Genomic DNA, 21608 nt, shown 5'->3' with positions numbered 1-21608 from the left:
CAACAAGATGCAGCCACGGCTACTGTTGAGCATGCACGTCGCTTCAGGGAAAACAAGATCGAAGAGAAGAAGAGTTGTATTTGTTTTTGATGGTTTTTACTAAGAGTGAAAGTGAGCTAACACATGGTCAAATGTAGAAAGGAAAGTGTGCACAGCAGAGAAGGTAAGCTGTATCGACTCCAGCAACATGCCGACATCAAACAGAAGACGAGCCTTCCACCAGAGCTGCGTGTCCTGGGGTGAGAGCTGCTCCTGCCTGTGGTTCTCCCTGTTCAAAGCACTTTTGGAAGTGGTTTGTGCATGTACATACGTTATGTGGATACATGCACCCCAATTATGGATTAATGTTGACAGGTGTAGAGCACTGTTTGAGTACCTCATGTTTGAACTGAATTCTCAGGAGTGAAGTAATGCTTATGCCTCAGAGACCTCATCTAATCTGACTGCACCTATCGATTGGCGTTATAAGCTGAAAAACTCGTAAAGCTCCCCCTAGAACCAAGCTGTTTATATTGAAATTGATTAAATTCTGGGCAAAACAGAGCTTGTATCATAAAAAGAGGTCGATGATGCTGATTATTTTGAGATAAGAGCTGCAGATTTAAGTTGCATTGAACAGATGCAGGACCTGGTGACACTGGATCTTTGGCAACACAATGAAAAGTTGAGAAATAGTATTGATGTCAGCCCGCAGGAGTCTTTTCTTTTCATGATCCGCTGTAGCAAACACAGTCAAATGGTTTTGGAGGCAGTACAGCTCAAGTGGAGGCTGTCTGAGGTTGCTCTCTTCATCAGCTGCCTTTTCTATCTTAACACTGGCAGCCGAGACTGATACATGATGCCTGGAGGAAAAGGGGAGCAAAGGGAATTCAGCTGTCACAGAGACCCCAGATATAACCTGAAGAAAGCTCCATTCTACAGTTTTCTGCCTGCCTCTCTGTCTCTAACCCTCCCTCTCCTTATCCTCAGTCATACAGTGTCTCATCCTCATCTCCCTCCTGGTCTTTCCAGGTTTAAAACTTGCTTGCAAATGCAAAGAAAACCATCAATTTTAAGCGTTTGACAAGATCCACCTCTCACATGCAGCTGAGATTGTGAAAAGCTCACCTATACAACCGCCAGTGTAAAATACTTCCTTGGATGTTGCTCTTGCACTCGAAGGCTTTTTTTTTAATAGGAAGCTTGGCTTTCTTCCATCTCCCAACTTTCTCAGGCAGCAGATCTTGAAGAATAACAAAACACCAAAGAGAGGGACCGGCGGGGATGCTGCTGCTGATTATTTTTGCCTCCCTATCAGACTTCTTATTTCTGTTCTGCATGTCATGCTATCCGCTCTTCTTTTCTTCACATCCAAGTAGCAATTTGTACGGTCGGCTGAACTAAAATATATTAATAAAATCAGATTGAGGCTTTAATGAGGATTGCACACGATGGCTGTAACTTCCTTTTTTTCCTCTGCTGCTGTGACCTAGTCGCCAAAATAAAAGCCTTGCAGACAGCCAGTAAGCTGTATATATGTATATTCAAAATGTGTGTGTTTGCATGTGTAGCAAACAGGTGTATAATCAGTTTCCAATGTTGAGCACTAATGAGTTTGTGCTACAGCTCAACTCAAAATGTTCTTTGACATCAGTTCTGCTCACTATATGGACTCACTAATTATACTGGAATGAGTCACAGATGAAACAAGGGTTCAAACAAAGGTTGAAAGAAAGAAAGAAAAGTTGGACTGAATGGTATAGATATTGCTGCTCTCATATGAGTAGTGGATATGGTACTAATCCACGCTGCCACAGCAGCACAGTTGGAGTGTAATGAGCTATGCATGCTGTTTATAAATCAGCATTTCCTTTTGCACATATTATAACCTGTATATGTTATGTTAGACAATGGTAGTGGACTCAAGATGCAAACACAAACCAGAGAACTTGAATCAGGTTTAAACAGTTTATTGAGTTCACAGAAGGGATAGTGCAGTGTAGGTGGAGATCCAGTGAAAAGCTCTCCAGAAATGGTGCAGGGCTGATGGTGGCAGAAATCTAAAGGTGCAGGAGGTGGAGACGAGACAGGGCTGGACGTGGCAGGTGAGTGGCAGAGAGAGCACAAGCAGAACCTACGACTCCACACTCAGCTGCTGGTGAAAACAAACCTCAGGAAGTCTGCTTGGTTCATGTATCGGTTGACAGATTACAGCTTAGTGGTGCATTCACAGCTAACCTGACTTCAGGACATCCAGCCCGTCCTGAGCGCAGCCATGCTGCCTCTTTTTTGTCCTGTATCGTGTTGACTGAAGTCAAAGTGGATCATGAAATGAACACAGTGGTTTAGTATTAAGACCAGAGGAGTTTTTGTCTTGAGTCTAGTTTTTGGTGAACTTGAATTTGAATGATATCATTAAGTCTTGATGTGAGAGTCAGGATGCTGTTTTCAGTTCCCTTTTGATTAAATGAAGGTTTAGACAAAGGTCAGTTAACCTTCCTAGATTTTAAGCTTCATTTAATTTTCTTTCACTTGTGCTGTGTGTTGTTACATGTTCTTTTTGCGCTGTTGCCCATCTTGGCCAGGACTCCTTTGAAAAGATTTAATCTCATTGGTTAAAAAAAGAACAATAAATAAATGATGTCATTAAAATGTAAAGGATACCATGCTTTATTCACCAAACAGTTTGGTTGTCTTGCTCAGGGTGAAGCTGTTTACTGATAAAGTTTTACTGATGAATGATCAGTCAAATAAATTAGATAGCATGTATACAAAACAGCATAATTATCATCCACTTCTTGTAAGTAACAATAGTGCATATTACCCTTACTGTTAGATGACATAAGAACTGAAAGAGAAATATTATACAGAACATAATATAACTTCAGCAAATATCATCTTTAAACTTCGACCTATTGATGGGTATAAAACTGTCAAATATCCATTTTTCAATATAGGGCATGTAATTCTGGAGACTTTCAACCTCATTACTCAAACTAATCTTTCAAAACAGTTTTCAAATCCCTTCCATCAATTTCACATCCATGACTAACCCTGACTAATTTCAAAGTCCAATGTCCATCTGTGTTTGAACTTCACACATTCATCCACAAACTAAATATCCTGTTGATCTAAAGAAAAAAATCTTAAATCTGGTAACCTTTTAAAAAATAGCTTTTAATTCCTCTGTGAACCCTCTTGTGCTTGATCCAGAAAGTTTCCCTCTTGAACATTTTCTCCAAACCTCCTCCATTCTTTGATAAATTCACCTTCAAAATTCACATTAAAGCTGTGCGAGGTGTCTTTATTTTGAGGCTCACGCTAGTGGCATGTCACATCATTAACACTTGCAAGGTTTCAGACATTATTAGATTATATATTATAGATTATTATTGATCAAAGCTGCTCTTGTGAAGCTTCAGATTAAGAATATACAGTAGAGGCAGAGCAGTTCACTTTATTTGGCTGAACAGCTTCAGGAACATAGAACCTGTACCTGAACCTGTAAAGTTTTATATAGTGTCCTATATTATTTCATAATAATTCATTTCACATTAAAACCTGCAGACAAGCCAGCTGGCCACTACTAATGACTGCACATTCAGTCACATCAGTGGCTGTGTGCACTTTTAAAGGATGGATGATGCTGCAGGAAGCTTTAAAAACAGACAGTGCTACATTTTAGAAATTTACTGTAAGAGCAGACCTCCTTTTGTACCCGTGAGTCATTTATTTATTCCAGCTTTCATTAGAAGCCGTAACATTATGCACAGCAAAATGTATCCATCCTGTCGTCTGCTTCCTCCATTAAAGCAAGTCAGTGTTTACAGCAGCTGTCAACACTTACCGAGGATTCTGCTGAAAATTCATGTACATCTTTAATGTGAAAGGATGTCCGTCATGACTGCCATCAGCTCGTGGCAGCAATGATAAGCTCTGCCCCTAGGCTGTGATTGGACAATTAAATAAATAAATACAAATAAATTAAAGACAAAAAGCCAATTAATTGTCATTTTAACATCTATATATATTTAATGATGACACAGGAGATGCATACATAAAGAGGACTGGTGAACACTGTATTGTTTGAGGAATCAGAATCAGTGTATCTCTACCACATTACTTCTTTTTAAATGATGTTTTATTCCATCATGTGTAGGATCGATAGGAGGAGAGCTTTGGATAAATGTTTTCAGTTTTGATTCAAGGATAGACGATGAGCTCTGTGATCTCTCTGAACAGAGTCAGTGTCAGGTGGTCATTAACCTTCTGATTTCAATATGAAATAGTAAAATAGCTATGATTAGGCCAATGTGCTCTGTGAAAACACTGGCTTTTATTTTGGTAATTTTCTGTATTTCTGATAAAGACACATAGAAAAAGGTTGACACTCCATTCATCCACCTTCTGTACTTCTGGCATTGCCAGTGAGAATGTTTTGTTTAGGAATCTGAGGAATAAATGTGGTCATATTTTGGGCATCTGGTAGGGCAGCTTTGGTTAAAAGCAAAACAAACAAATGTAATAAATATCACTAGATAATTAATCAATAAAGTTAAGAACTTAAACGAATAATAACGGGACAGCACCCTGTAATCAGCGACTAAAAAAACAAAAATATGCAACAGTCTCACTTAGGAAATATTAATTAATATTTGCTATTTGCATTTCTTAAGAGAGCAGTGAGAAAGTGAACCCAAACCATCAGAACCAGCTTTTATTACAATAATATGCACAAATAATCACAGGCCACTTCTCTCAAGAATATATTTATTTAACTTTAGTGACACTGTATGGATAACCAGTCACATTTATTATACAACTCAAACATTAAAAGAAAGTAACAGGCATGTGACAAAATGTGTGTGTGTGTGTGTGTATATATGCAGAGGTGTTAATGAATGGGGGAACAAGACGTGCTTAAGATGGCAGCCGAGGCCACAAGGATTAACAAAGGGGTGAAATATGAGGTGAGGGTGTATTTCACACATACAATATGGCATGGAATGAACAATTATTTCCACCTCACTTAGCCCCTTGAAAATCAATGTGTGTGGCTGCACGTGAGGTACAAGCACACAAAAGGAAAATCAAAGATAGATTTGAACCAGCACTGAATGCACTGTATGACTATTTTATCACACAGCAGCACAAGAGGTGAACCCTGATGCCAACCTCCTGTATCCACCATTCAGGACTCAAGCACCAGACCTGGGAAAATGAAACTCACCATTTCAGAGGTGCTTTTAATCTGTTATTGTGTGTTGTTTGATGAGGATTTCATTGAGTTTAAAAAAAAGCCCTCCTTAAATAAAACATTATTTGATGATTCTAAGGGCACTTACTCCTCCCTCTAGAGGAAGGAGGTGGGGTGGATACTTAAATCTCGTCAGAGATGTTAAAGTGAGATCTCCTTTATTTCAGTCCACACATCGCTGTCACCTTCCAAATGAACAGCCATGCAGCCCCACACAGCAGCTGTTTAGCCTCTGCATTGTAAGAGCTCAGCCATTCTGTGTCATCGTATAGACTACAATTGCATCAGCTCAGCTCTGAATTCAGTGGTGTGTATTTTAATGGAATATGACTGCTGAACCATGAGTTTGTCTGAACTTTATTTAAACCTGATTTGCATAAAAGCCAAGGAAAAGGGGACTGTGCACCTCACAACCGCGAGTGAGTGGGCAACCACAGGTCATGAGTGACAGCACATGGTGTGAACAGGTGGCATTATCATGGAAAAATACCTGACAGTATGTGAACAGGTTATTATCTTTTACATAACCTCTATAAACAGATATAGCAGGCAGCAAAGGCTGAACATATTGGTTGAAATGAAATCTCAGAACCCATCAGCTATCATCTTATGATGATTTAGCTTTTTAAAAGTGTATCTGCTTCATATGCAGATCTCTGATTAATGAGTCTCTCATATTTCTCAAGTTGCTAATCAGACCACAGTGAAGTCTTGGCCCGGGTAACCGGTGTCTGTTTTCCTGCTATCCACTGGATGTTTTCCCGAGAGGCTAAACCATGATCAGACGATGGCTGATGGGTTTCGAGATTGATGGCATAAATACAGCCAAAAACAACAACAAGATCGACAAGGTAAACAAACATTACACTACTATGTACCATAGATAGTATAAATTATGGACGTCGTATCTGTGACATCACTCCGTTGTGAAGCACAGTGTGGTTGCTCTGGTTGTCACCATCTTGGCAGGGTAATCTAACAACATGCAAAGACATGGATGGTGGGTGGAGTCAGTCAAAACATCCACGCTCTTAATTCTGCATAACTTTAAACCTTAATATAATGTGAACAGGTGAGTTGTAGATAAATTCACCCTGAGTACAGCGACCCCTAAAGAGAAAAGCCGAAAGGAGAAGAAGATACATTGTGAAGCTCAAAATCTGGAAAACATGGATCATCTGTGGCCTGGAGGCTTAATATAAGTCTTAATATCATTTGAACAGGTCAGTTGTCTATAAATAAATTCCCTCAGTACAGTTGTCATGAACAGGGAAATTAGCTACAGAGACCAAAACACAGCTTCCAGTGACCTTAGATACATTCTTATTTATATACTGTTGTTATCACAGGCTGTATATTATTAGCAGATGTTCTTATTGGTATTGCAGGGTTGGTCTCAAATATCAATATGGTTAACCTCAGGGATCTGCTGCTGCTTAACGGGCGGTGTTTATACAGCATGCACTTATTTTACTGTTACAGTTTGGCCTCCATCAAATAGTGACAAGATTAAGACAGGAAACACGGGGAGTGAGAGAGAGTTACGCCATGTCACAAAGGTTCCTGCTTACAACTGAGTGATGCATCTTAACCACCAGGCCACAGGGACACCACTACACACATATTTTAGTATTAGCTGAGTTTATTTGACTTTAATTTCTTCCTTCTTTACTCATAGAAAGAACAAGGCTATGAATGCATCCTGTTTACAGTATATTACCTTTTATCTACATTTAAAGCAAAAAATAATAATAAAAAATGTTCACGTTGCAAGTCGATCTCTTCAGTTGTCGAGATTTCTTATCAACTCCAGTGTTGGAGACACATACAGAATTGATCTTTCTCCTCGGGCTTCACAGCTACAGTACAAAGGCAATCCAGAGAATCTAATCTCGACAATATGTGAAATCCAGACAAGGTTAATCACAACACTGGACCACATGCAGTGCTCTGTCCTGTGTGTCTGCAGCACAAGGAAATGTAGTTCAAAGCCACAGTGCGTGAAGCATTTCTAAGAGCCACTGTTGTCTGAAAGTATTACAGGTAATGTAGCCTAACCTCTAAAACCGTGAATCATGTGTCTGTGACAGGCTGCTCACACAGAGCCTCCAAACGGTGACACTAAATCACAGGATTTCTGCTCAAAGCTCAATAATTTCTTTGTAAGTGTACTTTTGTCTTTATCATTACATGCATGAAGCAGTTTAATCGGTAAACATAATTTAGTTTATTGATTTCCCATCAATAGAATCCACCCGAGATCAACCTTAGATTTCATCACTCTAGATCTAGAGATATTTTCTGCACGGCGCCACAATTTTGTTCTGGAAACTGGGGGGTCATCTTACACCATCTCAGGGTGTGGCAAAAGTGATCCTATGTTCAGTTGTAATAAAGAAGACAATAAACTATTATAGTTGGTAGCGTCATCTTGTATATGTACATTATGTATATGTGCGCGCGTGTGTGTGTGCTAACTGTTTATGCTGTTGTATAGATTGTGAAGAGGTGGAGGAGAAGCTAGAGAGGTGGAGGTTCGCCCTGGAAAGGAGAGGAATGAAGGTTAGCCGCAGCAAGACTGAGTACATGTGTGTGAATGAGAGGGACGCGAGTGGAAGAGTGAGGTTACAGGGAGAAGAGATAAAGAAGGTGGAGCATTTTAAGTATTTAGGGACAACAGTCCAGAGCAATGGAGAGTGTGGAAAAGAGGTGAAGAAGCGTGCGCAGGCAGGTTGGAACGGGTGGAGAAAAGTGTCAGGTGTGATGTGTGATAGAAGAGTTTCAGCTAAAATGAAAGGAAAGGTGTACAAAACTGTGGTGAGACCAGCGATGTTGTTTGGTCTAAAGACAGTGCCACTGAGGAAAAGACAGGAGGCAGAGCTGGAGGTAGCAGAGATGAAGATGCTGAGGTTCTCTTTGGGAGTGACCAAGATGGATAGGATCAGGAATGAGTACATCAGAGGGGACAGCACATGTTAGAGGTTTTGGAGATAAAGTCAGAGAGGCCAGACTGAGATGGTTCGGACATGTCCAGAGGAGAGATAGTGAATATATTGGTAGAAGGATGCTGAGTTTTGAACTGCCAGACAGGAGGCCTAGAGGAAGACCAAAAAGGAGGTTTATGGATGCAGTGAAAGAGGACATGAAGGTAATTGGTGTGAGAGAAGAGGATGCAGAAGACAGGGTTAGATACAGGCAACTGATTCACTGTGGCGACCCCTGAAGAGAAAAGCCGAAATGAGAAGATACATTGTGAAGCTCAAAATCTGGAAAACATGGATCATCTGTGGCCTGGAGGCTTAATATAAGTCTTAATATCATTTGAACAGGTCAGTTGTCTATAAATAAATTCCCTCAGTACAGTTGTCATGAACAGGGAAATTAGCTACAGAGACCAAAACTGTTTTTTGTACCAGGCTGTAAACATGTTTACTTCTGCTGTGAAGTTGGAACATGAATTTGAAAATGGGGACTTATGGAGATCTGGAGCCAGCCTCATGTGGCAGTTTGAGGAACTACAGTTTTTGGCACTCCGGCATAGAAGGTCGCTGCTTGGTCGGGGGAAACCCATTACCTTGCCCGGTATAGCATGTGTCCAAGGTACTAAGGCAAAGTCCTTTTTTGCAGAGACCAGGGTTTATTACCAACCTGCAGCCCTTAACTGCAGGTTGTCCCCCTTATCCTTTACCACCTTCCTGTCTGCCTTCAGCAGCTTCTACCAAATGAAGGTGAAAAAGCCCCCAAAAAAAGATTCCTAATTATTCATTGCTGTACTTTTGACTCAGAGCAGGGGGAGGTAATGTGACACTTTGTGCAAGAAGTCAGTCAATTAAGAGAACTTAAAATCCCCAAAGACTCGTCACAGTTCTCATCATTACTGAGATGAGTCAATCAAATATTTGCTGCATCAGAATGCAGTCTCTTCTAATTGAACTAAATGTTTTAGTTTTGACTGGATCATCATCTCTAGAGCATCTTTTCAGCCGTTTTTTTTTTATGCTCTGCAACTTTGCTGTTTGTTTGAGTCTTCATCAGTATTGTTTCCAGCAGTAGGTGGCTGCTGTTTTCAGAGGAAAGCTCAGATAAACCCACTGTACACTACCTGCCCAGCACCAAACAGATATTCACACCACACATCAATATTTCCTCTTAACAGGCTTTTTTCACATGTGGACAGGCCAATTTTTTTGACCATGCTATCCCAGTGAGCCAGGAGCATGGAACTAACTCACCATTTACACTTGATGCATCTGTGGCTCACAGGCAGAGCGGGTTGTCCACTAATCAGATGATCGGTGGTTCGATCCCCGGCTCAGATCCCCGAGCAAGACACTGAACCCCAAGTTGCTCCCGAAGGCTGCATGAATGTGTATGAATGCTTAGCTCCCAAAAACTGATGAGCAGTTGGCACCTTGCACGTAGCCAATGCCATCAGTGTATGAATGTGTGTGAATGAGATATGTAGTATAGAGTGCTTTGAGTGGTCGGAAGACTAGAAAGGAGATATATAAGTACAGTCCATTTACCATCTTAGGCTGGTTAGATAGTTCATACAGTGTGAATGCATCCAAGAAGCTCCCATGAGGAGGAGGTGATTTCTATCATCAAATACAAAGTTAGCAGGGCTGCTGGGCCATTTATTTGATCTCTGATAAGTTCATGACCTGTATGGGGGTGAGAGAACAGTGTTAGAGCACAGTTAAGTTAAACAATGAAACTTACTCCAAGTTCATATAGAAAAGTTTGGCATTTTTGGTAGTTACTGAGTTACTAAGTTCGCTTTTTTCTGCTACTGTAGAGTCCATGGTCACCATAATCCACTACTGCACAGAGCCATGAGTTTGTCATGTTCATCTGTGGGTTGTATGTGGTCACAAAGCAAAGTGTTCCTCTGCCTCAGTTAAGTTCAAACAAATCAATGAGAACGCGATCACTCAAGTGTCTCTGAATCACGTAAGGAATGTGATGAGTTTGTACTGATGCTAAATACTGCAGTTGGAACGGGTGAATTGTATTATCCTAACATACAGACACGTGCACACCCACGCACGTTCTCTGTAATTACATAATGCTACCTGTCCTTCATTGCCGTCGGAAAAGAATGTCTTATTTAGTTTGAAAGACCTGAACAGAGTCTAACCTGCAGGTCATTGTAAATGTGGAATGGTGGAAATGTAAAAACAACCTCACAAACACAGAGAATTAAAAAAGACAGACAGAGAGAGAAAGAGAGCTGGAGAAGGGTAATTCATTTTCTTATTCTAACTCAAGGCTGTTTCAAATCAGTCATAAGCCCCAAAAAAGGAGAAAAAGGCAAGATTCACTGCCTTGGACTCACTTCATGCAAAAAGGCATTCATTTCATGAAGTGAGGAAGTGAAAGCTGCAATGCTTGAACACAAGATTCCAGACATAATTAGTTGTAAGAGGCACTTTTTAATCCGTGCATTTTAGACTTTTGACAAGCTATTGGAATTAGTTTGTCTCTGAATGGATTGGATCACCCCACTTCATTTCTGTTCCAGGAAGAAATCCATGAGTGATACTGATTTTGACCCGAAGTTAAAAGCAACACTGTGTAACCTTTCTACCACAGAATAACAGATTTTAAATCATGTTGATGCTACACTGACTTGTAATCAGGTGAAAGGTGATTCGTACGCCCTGAACTGTAACTTTCTGCTCTGGGTAAGATCATCTGTAGTGCACACATGCTTCTACAAAACAACTCTGTAGCAACAACAGTGTTTAGATAAACTTCCCGTAAAGCAGGAAACTGACTACCACCAAAGACAAAGGCTCGACAGAGAGCAGGTGTGTGAGTCAGCAGAAAAATGTGAACCAAACTTTAATGTCAGTGTGTGTCAGGAGGATCAATGGAACCGGCTTAATGGAGGAGAAGGAAATGCGCTAAAAGTGTCACCATCGATTAAATAACCGTTCTAAAGCCCAAACCAAGTGTGAACTGGATATTTCAGACTTAACTTTATTTGACAAAAAATGATCCAGTGTGTCAGCACCATGCAGACTTTTCTGTTCTAATCAGCCTCAATGAAAAACAAGACTCATTTATAAATGTGAGAGACAAAAATGAATCCATCTATTGACCCTTCAGGAAGTCTTTTTTATTTTATTTTTTTATCCAACATCACCAACAGTGTTTTCAGTATAGCACTTCAGTAAACAATTTGAAACAGAAATGTTAAAAGGCCCAGTGTGTCAGATTTAGGCAGCTCTATTTACAGAATGACAGAACTAACATAATATTCATAACTATGTTTTCATTACTGTATAATCACCTGAAAAAAAGAATCTTCATATTTTTGTTACCTGATGGATGAATGAACAAGTCTTTTATATCATGTTGAACCACCATGTTTCTACAGTAGCACATAATGGACAAACTAAATACTGGGTCTAGAGAGGGCTTTGCACATTTTTTGCATGTTATGTAGCCAGCATAATTTTTCCTTCTTTTTGGAAAAGAGAGGATAAGGAGAGAGAGAGAGAGAGAGTGTTTCAATCACCACCTACACCTATCCTCCAGTATCTGGACCAACACTGCCGCAAAGTCATGTTTTCAGTATTTTCACGTATTCTTCATGGTATTTTAAAATTTGTCATTTCCTGATAAATGATAGAGACTCATCCTGCATCCTGGCCTGTACTAATTTTACATCCAATGACGCCACTGAGTGGAGTGCTTCCTGTTTGATCCAGTCTATGAGTGACTGTGGGCTGCTACAGTCATCTGTGGCCGGGCCTCACAGATTACTGTACAAAAGCACAACTTCAGAACTTTATTCAGTGATTTTGGTGAAACTGAATCAGATTTTATACAATATGTTTGATGTTTTTCCCTCTGATGTCCTCCAGCTGCTCAGCTTCAGCTCTCTGTGATCTGCACAGTTTATGATGGACAGATAGGTTTAGCCTAACTACTTGCTAAAGTAACTAACAGCTAATTAACTACTGGCAACAGAACTGAGCTTTTGAGACCAACAGAGAATAACATACTACTGAAGTAATTCACAGACTTTACTGATTTAAAGATCACAAAGTAACAAACCGCTAACTAACTATCTAACCTTAGCTCAGTCAACCGTGTAGTTAACCAAAATGACTCAACCGCAGGATGTCAGGAGCCAAACCTGGCAAAAAACAAAACAAAAAAACACCTGGCTACTGTAAACATCAGTTACTTATCTGTCTGTTTTTACAGGTAACACACTGTTAATAAAAAAAAAACAATCTGCTTTACGGTAGAACTGGCAGCTGTGGTTGCCAGAATTTTACCGTAATAAATACAGTATAACTTTTTCTAATATTACGGTAAAAGGCTGTTTGTACTGTTTTCATGTTTAAGGTTTTTTTTTTTAAACACACATTTTAAAATGTCTCTAGAGTTCAGTGAAAAACTGCCAAACCATGACAGCAAAACACCGTAAAATGTTCACACCATTTATTTATGGCATTTTAAGGTAAATATAATAGTATGTTATATTAGAGACTGTTAATTGTACAGTAAAATACCGTAATATTTGATGGCATATTTTAAGGCCTTTTACTGTTGTGGTTTGGCTGTTTTTCACCATAAAATTTACAGACGTTTTTTTACAGTGCATATATGTGGAAGCTCATAGCACTCTGCTTTCTGTTTCACAGAAACTTTAAAACAGCTAAAAGGTTCACTATACACGTAACCACCCAGGTCAGATATAACTGATACATTATAGTTGCAAAGTTGTATAAAAATGTCACCTACCAACATATTTTCTATTTTCCAACTCTTCTCCATTAGTCCTAGCACTCAAATAGCAGTTCTAAATGTAAACAATATAAATGCATGACACATCACCTGTCAATTTTTTCCTCTTCCCATGCACTCATTGCCATCACCTTTCTCCATCTACGTAAGTGTTAGGTGTGAGCTGCCAACCCCAGCTGACAGATGTGGAAGTGCTAACCATCTCCACTTTCACACCCATTCACTCCCATCCGCTGGGCCCTTGGGTGACACGGCAAGGCACACCGGCTGCCATCAGCCATTAACACAGAGATGAAGTTGTGTCTGGGCTGCTCAGCCAGGGGTAGCAGGTGGCCACTCGTCCAGGTGAGAGGTAGTTCAAAGCAGAACCCGGTTTTTGACAGATATGAGAAGCAGCACGAGAAAAGTCGTGCTAGTGGAAAAGTGGAACTGAGCTAAAAAACACCACACATCATGGAATCGACACGAAAACACCAAATTATCTCAACCAAACAAATCCACAAAATCCTGCAGAGGTGCAGCCCTGACAGATTGACATGACTGCCTCCTTGTTTACCTGTTTAAGGAATATATTGGTAGAGTTGTTGTTTCGTTGACCTTTAATTGACAACACTATGGCGAAGACTCGACAGAAACAGAAATTTCTTAAATCCTCTCGAGTTGGGAAATATTGATTGACAACGCAGTTGAAAGAACGCTGTTATGAATAATGCTTGTTAATGAACAGACTGTGCTGTAACACAGGGAATCGCACGTTCATTTTCTCATTTTTTTGCCAAACACAACGGGATGTGCTTTGAATGTAAAGTATGAAGAAGTAGAATAAATGCAGTGATAGTCTACATGTAGAAGAAGTCTGTTGCACAATGAACGCAGTGCATTGTAGAAGACCGCTGCTTGTGGTGTCATCCTAACTGTCATTCAAACAACATTTAATGTAAATTAAAGCCCTGTTTAGCATTCTCCATAATCAGTTCATACAGTGGTGTTCCAACATGTTCCCAGTTCATGAAAGCATTTACATGTGTTATAGCGGAGGACATTAATGCTAAGCAAAAACAGAGCAATTACTGTAGAACACCAAAGACAAAGACTGAAAGGATTCCTGCATACACTCTGTGTCAGCTGTGGTTATTGGTTGATATTGACACTGGTCCAGAAAAAGTGCCACCAAAGAGCCAATCAAAGCCTGGATTCCATTGACAAGAATAGAGTTGCGAGGTGGGTGTAGCTATAGTCACTCTTTGTCTACGGGAAAAATCTAAAATGTGATATGTACTTTTAAACCAGGCTACATGACTCTCAGTTCTACGGCTTGGATTGGCATGTAATTGTCTGAACACTGAAAATATTTTTTTAACAATCAGCATCATGAAAAGATAGGTGTGGTAATATTCTATATTTTATTGACAATTAATTCCATCAAAACCAATGATGAGTTGTTTCTGCTTGTCACTCAGACCTAGAGTGAGGGTAGTGTGCCAGAAGGCTGACTGGAATCGTATTTTCCTTTGGCCCCCTCTAGGGACCTGTTGGTTGGCCATCCAACCACTGCCCTGAAATGTCACACTCAGACCTAGAGTGAGGGTAGTGTGCCGGAAGGCCGACTAGAAAAGGTATAGTTTAACCTTAAAATGTCGATAAAAGGTTGCAACACCAAGTCCATTTGATGAAAAAGATGAAGTGGTTTATAGTGATGACAGCGCAACACTGAAGCTTCGATACGTACAAACCCTGAACTACAATTCCATAGAACCACTGCTTCGAAGCTTGCTTTGGTGCGAAAAAAAACCATGTGACATGACATCCGAAGCAGAAACTGCTTTGTTGCCAGAATGAATCACCTGACTGGTTCGCGGTCCAATCAGGTGATTCAGTGGCACTACCTCGTCTCGGTTCTGACAGTTTTGAATTTGAGCGCCTTCAACACTTTATAACCATTCTAACAATGCACCACACCATTTGTGGGTTGCTGTAGTAGGAGTGTTGTTGTTGTTATTGCTATCGATTTGTTGGTATTGCGTTATGGATAATTATGGAGCCAGCCAGGAAGAGAGGTTGTTCTGACATGTGGGAACACTTCAGTCTGATTGCTCCTGATAGGTGAGTGTGCTGGCTGTTTAATAATCTAATAAGTACAGCAGGAAAAGTAAAGTTACATACAAAAATAATTTTCAGCACAGAAATATAGCTCTGATCTATCTTTATTAAGTAGCATTATAGTAAAATGATGTATACTTAGTGTAGCCATTAGGCTATAGCATTATCAACTCAAATTGCATTTTTTATTTACAAATGGCTTTCTCTACAGGTCCGGTGCTTGGTGTGTTCAGCTGAACTGAAGTATCATGGGAATACTTCCTCCATTATTAGGCACTTCACTGCCAAGCATGAAGCTGCTGTGAACCAGGGGAACACAAATCAAGATAGGCTATAACACAATATGATATTACTGAATTTCATGACTCATAGGACTGCTTCATTAAAATGCAACTTCTCATACATCCTTATTTTCTTTTATTCATTTTCTTTTTTCATTCATCCGTCTTAGTGGACCGGAGGCGAAAGCTAGATGAGGCTCTTGTCAACATGGTGGTGAAAGACTCACAGCTTTTTTCCATCATGGATTTAAGGAGTTTGTGGCATTGCTGGATCTCACATATACTCTTCCACCCAGACAGGCTCTAAAGAACATGGTGGTCCACAGATATGAGATGGAAAAGACCAAGGCTAAAGTAGCAGCTGATATGTGGACCTCCATTAATATGGACGCATTGCTGGCCATTATGTAGATGACTCTCTGACTGGCCACAGTGCTTTAACATCACTGCTGCAACAAGGTCACCCATGGAAGAATGGGGCATTGAAGGCAAAGTAACCTCAATTGTGACAGATGGACTGTACTTATTTGCCTTTCTAGTCTTCCGACCACTCAAAGTGCTTTACACTACACATCTCATTCACCTCATTCACATTCATTAACTGATGGCATTGGCTGCCAACTGCTCAGTTTGAGGAGATATTGCTCCCCATTCGGGAGCATCTTGCTGAACCAAGTACACTTTGACATGCGGACCGGAGGAGCCGGGGATCAAACTGCCGATCATCTGACTAGTGGACGACCCGCTCTGCCTCTGAGCCATGGTTGCCTCTGTCAGGAGTTCGAATCTAAGGCATGCTCTTTGCTTTGCGCAGTCATTAAATTTAGTGGTGAAGAAGTATCTTGATGCAACTCCTAGTGTAGATAACATACGCACACGGGCACGTAAAGTAGTCACTTTCTAAATGGTTTCTGTATCCTGGGGGATACAGATATTTGGCAGGCTGTAGGGGGGAGGGGCATTAAGTATCTGCACTTAATATCATGAGAAGTTTTATGGGAGGGGTGGGTCAAGTACCCAAGTCATGGGACTCCATGGCAGCATTCAAAACTAAACTGATACATTTATGTCCAACTCCAAAATGGCAGCCTACTATAACGAGCCAACCCCTCTCTGACCATGTGATCACCCCCCTGGTCGCCTAGCAACAGGTGTGACGGTCCATTAAAAGTGACGTAAACAAAAATGGCGGCGCACTTTGGGTGTTTGGCCCGCACACTGCAGAGATTATAGATAAAGTACTGAGGCAGCTTAGTCCCTCGTTTCCCTTATGCATCCATCCTGGAGCAGATCAGACCCTCGAAGGATGTTTGGTTTTCCATGACGGAGGAGTCCCTATGTGTCGGCCAGGAATATAAAATAGTAGTCCCCCCCCCACCTTCCCTTTTTCTATCGGAGGATTTAGTGTTTTTTTGGTGAACCTATTTTTCGCTGGAAATAAACTGAAAAAGAAGCCAGTTGTTTTTTGTTGATACTGAACTCAACTCTTGAGAACTAAAGTTGAACTGAGGTGGACATTGTTTTGGGGTTTTTTGTGGCATAAATATATATTTTTTTGAAAGAAAAGTGGTATCTTGTTTTGTTTAGTAGTTGATTTAAGGTTGTATGAATTGTCATTTAGATTTATGCACCCTTTGTGTGGTTTTCATGAGAGGTCAACTAGTTTTAAACTGTCAGGCTGAGCCCTGGCTGGCACCCCAAAAAACTAAACAAAATTCAAATAATAGTTACACCTGAAAACCGTCACTACGTGGACAGAGACACTGGCTATGAGGTAAGAGTTGTTATTTTTCTTGTTAATTAATTATGTTTTTGTTAATTACTCACTGACCTTACTTGAGTGCAGACGCTTCACTCTTTTGCTCTCCGCTTTACTCTGCTTTACTGTTTTTTCTATTATTGTAATCCTTTCCTTTTGCAAACAATTTTTTGAAAAGCGGATCCTGGATACCTATATCACTGGGAGTTTAGTTACCGAAGACTGCCACTTTTATTTTAATCTGTTTTATTTTGTGAGCGTGGCCTATCAGCAGCACAAGCCTGCACTATCGTGACTGGGACTGAGGAGCTCAGCTAACAAAAGCTAATTAGCAGCAAGATGCCTCCCTTTTCCACGGATGATTACCACAAACTGCTCCAGAAGATAGCAGTACTGGAAACTAAAATTCATCGGCTCGAAGTGAACGTGGAGGTAAATGGACAATATGGGAATGAAACCACTCTGCCACTGTCCCAAAATAGTGAGAAAAAGCAGGCTAACAGAAAGCTAATTAGCACCACAAAGATGCAGCAGGAGCCAGGTGTAAATGCCACTAAATCAACAACTCCTTTCTGGAACTCTCAAAGCCCAGGCATCACAAATTGCCTCCCTCAGATATGGGAAGACGGTTAACAGGCAGAACCCAGCACCCGGAGACTCATGATGACACTGAGTGGCCTGCACTGCCATCAAACAGGAATGCATCTTCAACCCCGCTACCAAGGAGAAAACAACCATGGACTGGAAGTACAACAAAAACAAAGAGCAAACTGCCCCAAGACACAGGGATTCTACTAGAGAACAGATTTGCTCCACTTTCCCAAAATCCTGACTCCCCAAAAGAAAGCTCATCTTCCAGCACAAGAGAAAGGTATGAAGCTAAATCATATGCTAAAAGGCCACAGAAAGAGCTAACGACTGGGCCTGAAACTCTGATAGTGGGTGACGGAGCTGTGGGTGAGATAAAACGCTTTTGCAGCAAGAAAAACACCAAAGTACTCTGTTTTACCAAAGATATGGTGTCTGATATTTCAAAGAAGATCCTGAAGATTGGTACTGATCATCCAACAGTTAAATCACTCATCATACACACACAGGAGCCCTTGATGTTGTGAAGCAACAGTCGGAGGTATTAAAACGGGACTTTGTTGATCTGATGAAGAGAGTCCAATGCCTAATAAAATGAGATGTTTTTCAGTGGACCTCTACCAACAGTTCGGCGAGGAGATGAGCGATTCAGCAGGCTGATGATGCTAAACAGATGGCTCAAAGATACATGTGCTACTCAATCAATAAACTTTATTGACAATTTCAACATCTTTTGGGAACGCAGGCACCTCTTTAAGGCAGATGGATTTTGCCTTAACAAATCAGGAGTACAGCTGCTAAGCTCCAACATTTTTTATTTTCTGCGTCAGACACCAGCAGCCACTGCCAAGGACCAAAGACAAGACAATCCAAAACAACAGATAAGGCGGCGCTCTGGTGAGGGCGCTGAGATTAGGACTGAACAGGGAGGACAGCAGACCCAGAAAGAACCGGCAACATCATTATTCTCACCCCAACAAGTGGAGTCTCCCCCAGCCCCAACAGGGGACACTCAACCTCCGCCCCCCCAGACCCCACCCAGCCCCCAACTCTCTCCATTCAGTCTGGACGACTCTCCACTTCTGGATTTCACCGACAGGATGAAGAGTCTTGTCAATATGGGAATCCAATTAACACCATGCCAAAATCCCCTATTTTCCCCCCTTAAGCTACCACACCGTCCAGCCCCACCTATTCCACCTCGGAAACAACCCTCGACTAAAAGTCACAGAGCCCCCCCACCTCCTTTGAATCATCATATCTGTGAGTCTGACTGATATGTGCCGGGTCCAGGCTGCAATACTGCTATAAATAATCTTCACCAGGAAAAGTCAGGGCCCTATGGAGTTCAGATACCCTTCTCAATCCCTGTGATTACAGGTAACAGAAAAGTGGTTAAACTGATGAGAAATAAAAAGGGTTCATTTAAATCTGCCAATCTACTGAGTATAGCATGTCAACCACGAAACTTACCAGTGTCTCCTGTTATCCCCACAAGGATAGCCCTACTCAATATCAGATCACTAGCCAACAAACCACTGATAGTAAATGACATGATTATGACCTATAATCTAGACTTTTTACTTCTTAGTGAAACATGGCTGACTGAATGTAGTTGTGCTACCATTCTTAATGAGGCAGCGCCAACAAATTACAGTTTTATGCGTAAGAGTCGAAATGGCAAGAAGGGCGGGGGTGTTGCTGCCATTTTCAAATCAGTATTTCAGTGCAAGGACATTACATTTGGTGATTTTAGTTCTTTTGAATATCTCTGTTTTTTAATGAAGGGTGATCCAAAAGTCCTTTTTCTAATCATTTATAGACCACCAAGGTACTCAGGAAAATTTATTGATGAGTTTGCTGATCTGATGTCAGTTATCTGCACTGACTACAACTTTTTTATCGTAACTGGGGATTTTAACATTCACATAGACAACGACATGGATACTAATGCCAAAGACTTCTGTTCTCTACTTGACACCTTTGGCCTTGTCCAACACGTCAAAGGGCCCACACACACTCGGGGACACACTCTAGATCTGGTTATCTCTAAAGGTGTTGACATTTCTTCTGTTGTTGTTAAGGACTTGGCTCTTTCTGATCATTTCTGTGTGTTCTTTGACTTACAGATAATTCCAAACATTCAGATAACCTCTGTGTCTGTTAGGAAAAGGTACATAAACGAGAATACTAGTGCTAAGTTTATGGAGGCTATAGCAATGTCACCAACTGTGAGCGCAGAGACAGTTGATGAACTCCTGGATAATTTCAACTGGAAAATCTCAAATGTCATGGATGCTGTTGCACCTATTAAAACTAAGATGACCTTGAGTAGACAGAGATCACCATGGAGGAACACTATGATGGTAAAGGCATTGAAAACAGAATGCAGGAAAGCAGAGCGTAAATGGAGAAAAACTAAACTCCAAATTCACCACGACCTCTACAAACAAAGTCTCAGTAATTTCAACCATGAGTTAATCAAGGCTAGACAGCAACACTTCTCTAAAATTATTAATAAAAACAACAACACTCGCACTCTGTTTGCTATAGTTGATAAGCTTACAAACCCCCCAAAAGAGATAGTTTCAGAACTCTCTTCAAAAGAAAAATGCAATGAATTTGCTCACTTTTTCGATGAAAAAATCAAATCTATAAGGTTAAATATCAACACAAATCTACAAAATGATAAAGTGACGCAATCCCTAAAACCGCCTAGGAATGAATCAACTGTGATGTCAGAATTTAATACAGTTGATCAAAAAAACATAGAACAGTTCAGCATCTTAAATCATCGACATGCTGTCTTGACACAATGCCATCTGACTTTTTTAAAGCTATTGTAAAATCTGTCCAAACAGATCTGCAGCAAATAATAAATTGCTCACTTCAATCAGGCACGTTTCCTAAACCCCTAAAAGTAGCTGCCATCAAGCCACTCTTAAAAAAGCGAACGCTGGATACTTTCAAGTTAACCAACTACAGACCTGTCTCAAATCTTCCTTTTATAGCCAAGATTGTTGAGAAAGTGGTTTTTAATCAACTCAGTAATTACTTGAACTCCAGTGGACTTTTTGACAAATTTCAATCAGGTTTTCGAGCTCACCACAGTACAGAAACAGCTCTTATTAGAGTGTTAAATGACATAAGGTTGAACACTGACTCAGGCAAAGTATCAGTTCTGGTCCTGCTGGATCTCAGTGCTGCGTTTGACACTGTGGATCACAGCACACTGCTGAACAGGTTGGAAACATGGGCAGGACTCCGTGGAACAGTCCTAGAATGGTTCAGGTCCTACTTGGAGGAGCGGAGTTATTTTGTGACCATTGAAAGTAATCAATCAGATCAAGTGGCTATGACATGTGGGGTTCCTCAGGGGTCAGTTCTTGGACCCCTTTTGTTCAGCCTATATATGCTGCCTTTGGGTCAAATTCTGCAGAATTCTAATGTCAACTATCATAGTTATGCAGATGACACACAGATATATCTTGCGCTGTCCCCAGATGACTGCAGTCCTATAGAGTCATTGTGTAACTGTCTAGAGCAAGTCAAAAATTGGATGAACCAAAATTTTCTTCAGTTAAATCAAGAAAAAACTGAGGTAATTGTTTTTGGCAATAAAGAGAAGAGGGTTGCTGTCAGTAAACACCTTGAGTTACTGTCTCTAGAAACTAAAGACCAAGTCCGAAACCTTGGCGTGTTGATAGACTCAGATCTGACCTTCAACAGTCACATAAAATCAGTCACCAAAACAGCCTTCTACCAACTTAAGAACATATCCAGAGTTAAGGGCTTTATGTCCCAAACAGATCAGGAGAAGCTGATCCATGCTTTCATCTCCAGTAGACTTGACTACTGTAATGGTCTTTTGACTGGA

Source organism: Larimichthys crocea, chromosome XXIII (genome assembly GCF_000972845.2).
Source record: "Larimichthys crocea isolate SSNF chromosome XXIII, L_crocea_2.0, whole genome shotgun sequence".
NCBI lineage: Eukaryota > Metazoa > Chordata > Actinopteri > Sciaenidae > Larimichthys > Larimichthys crocea.
Note: the sequence above shows the minus strand (reverse complement) of the source record.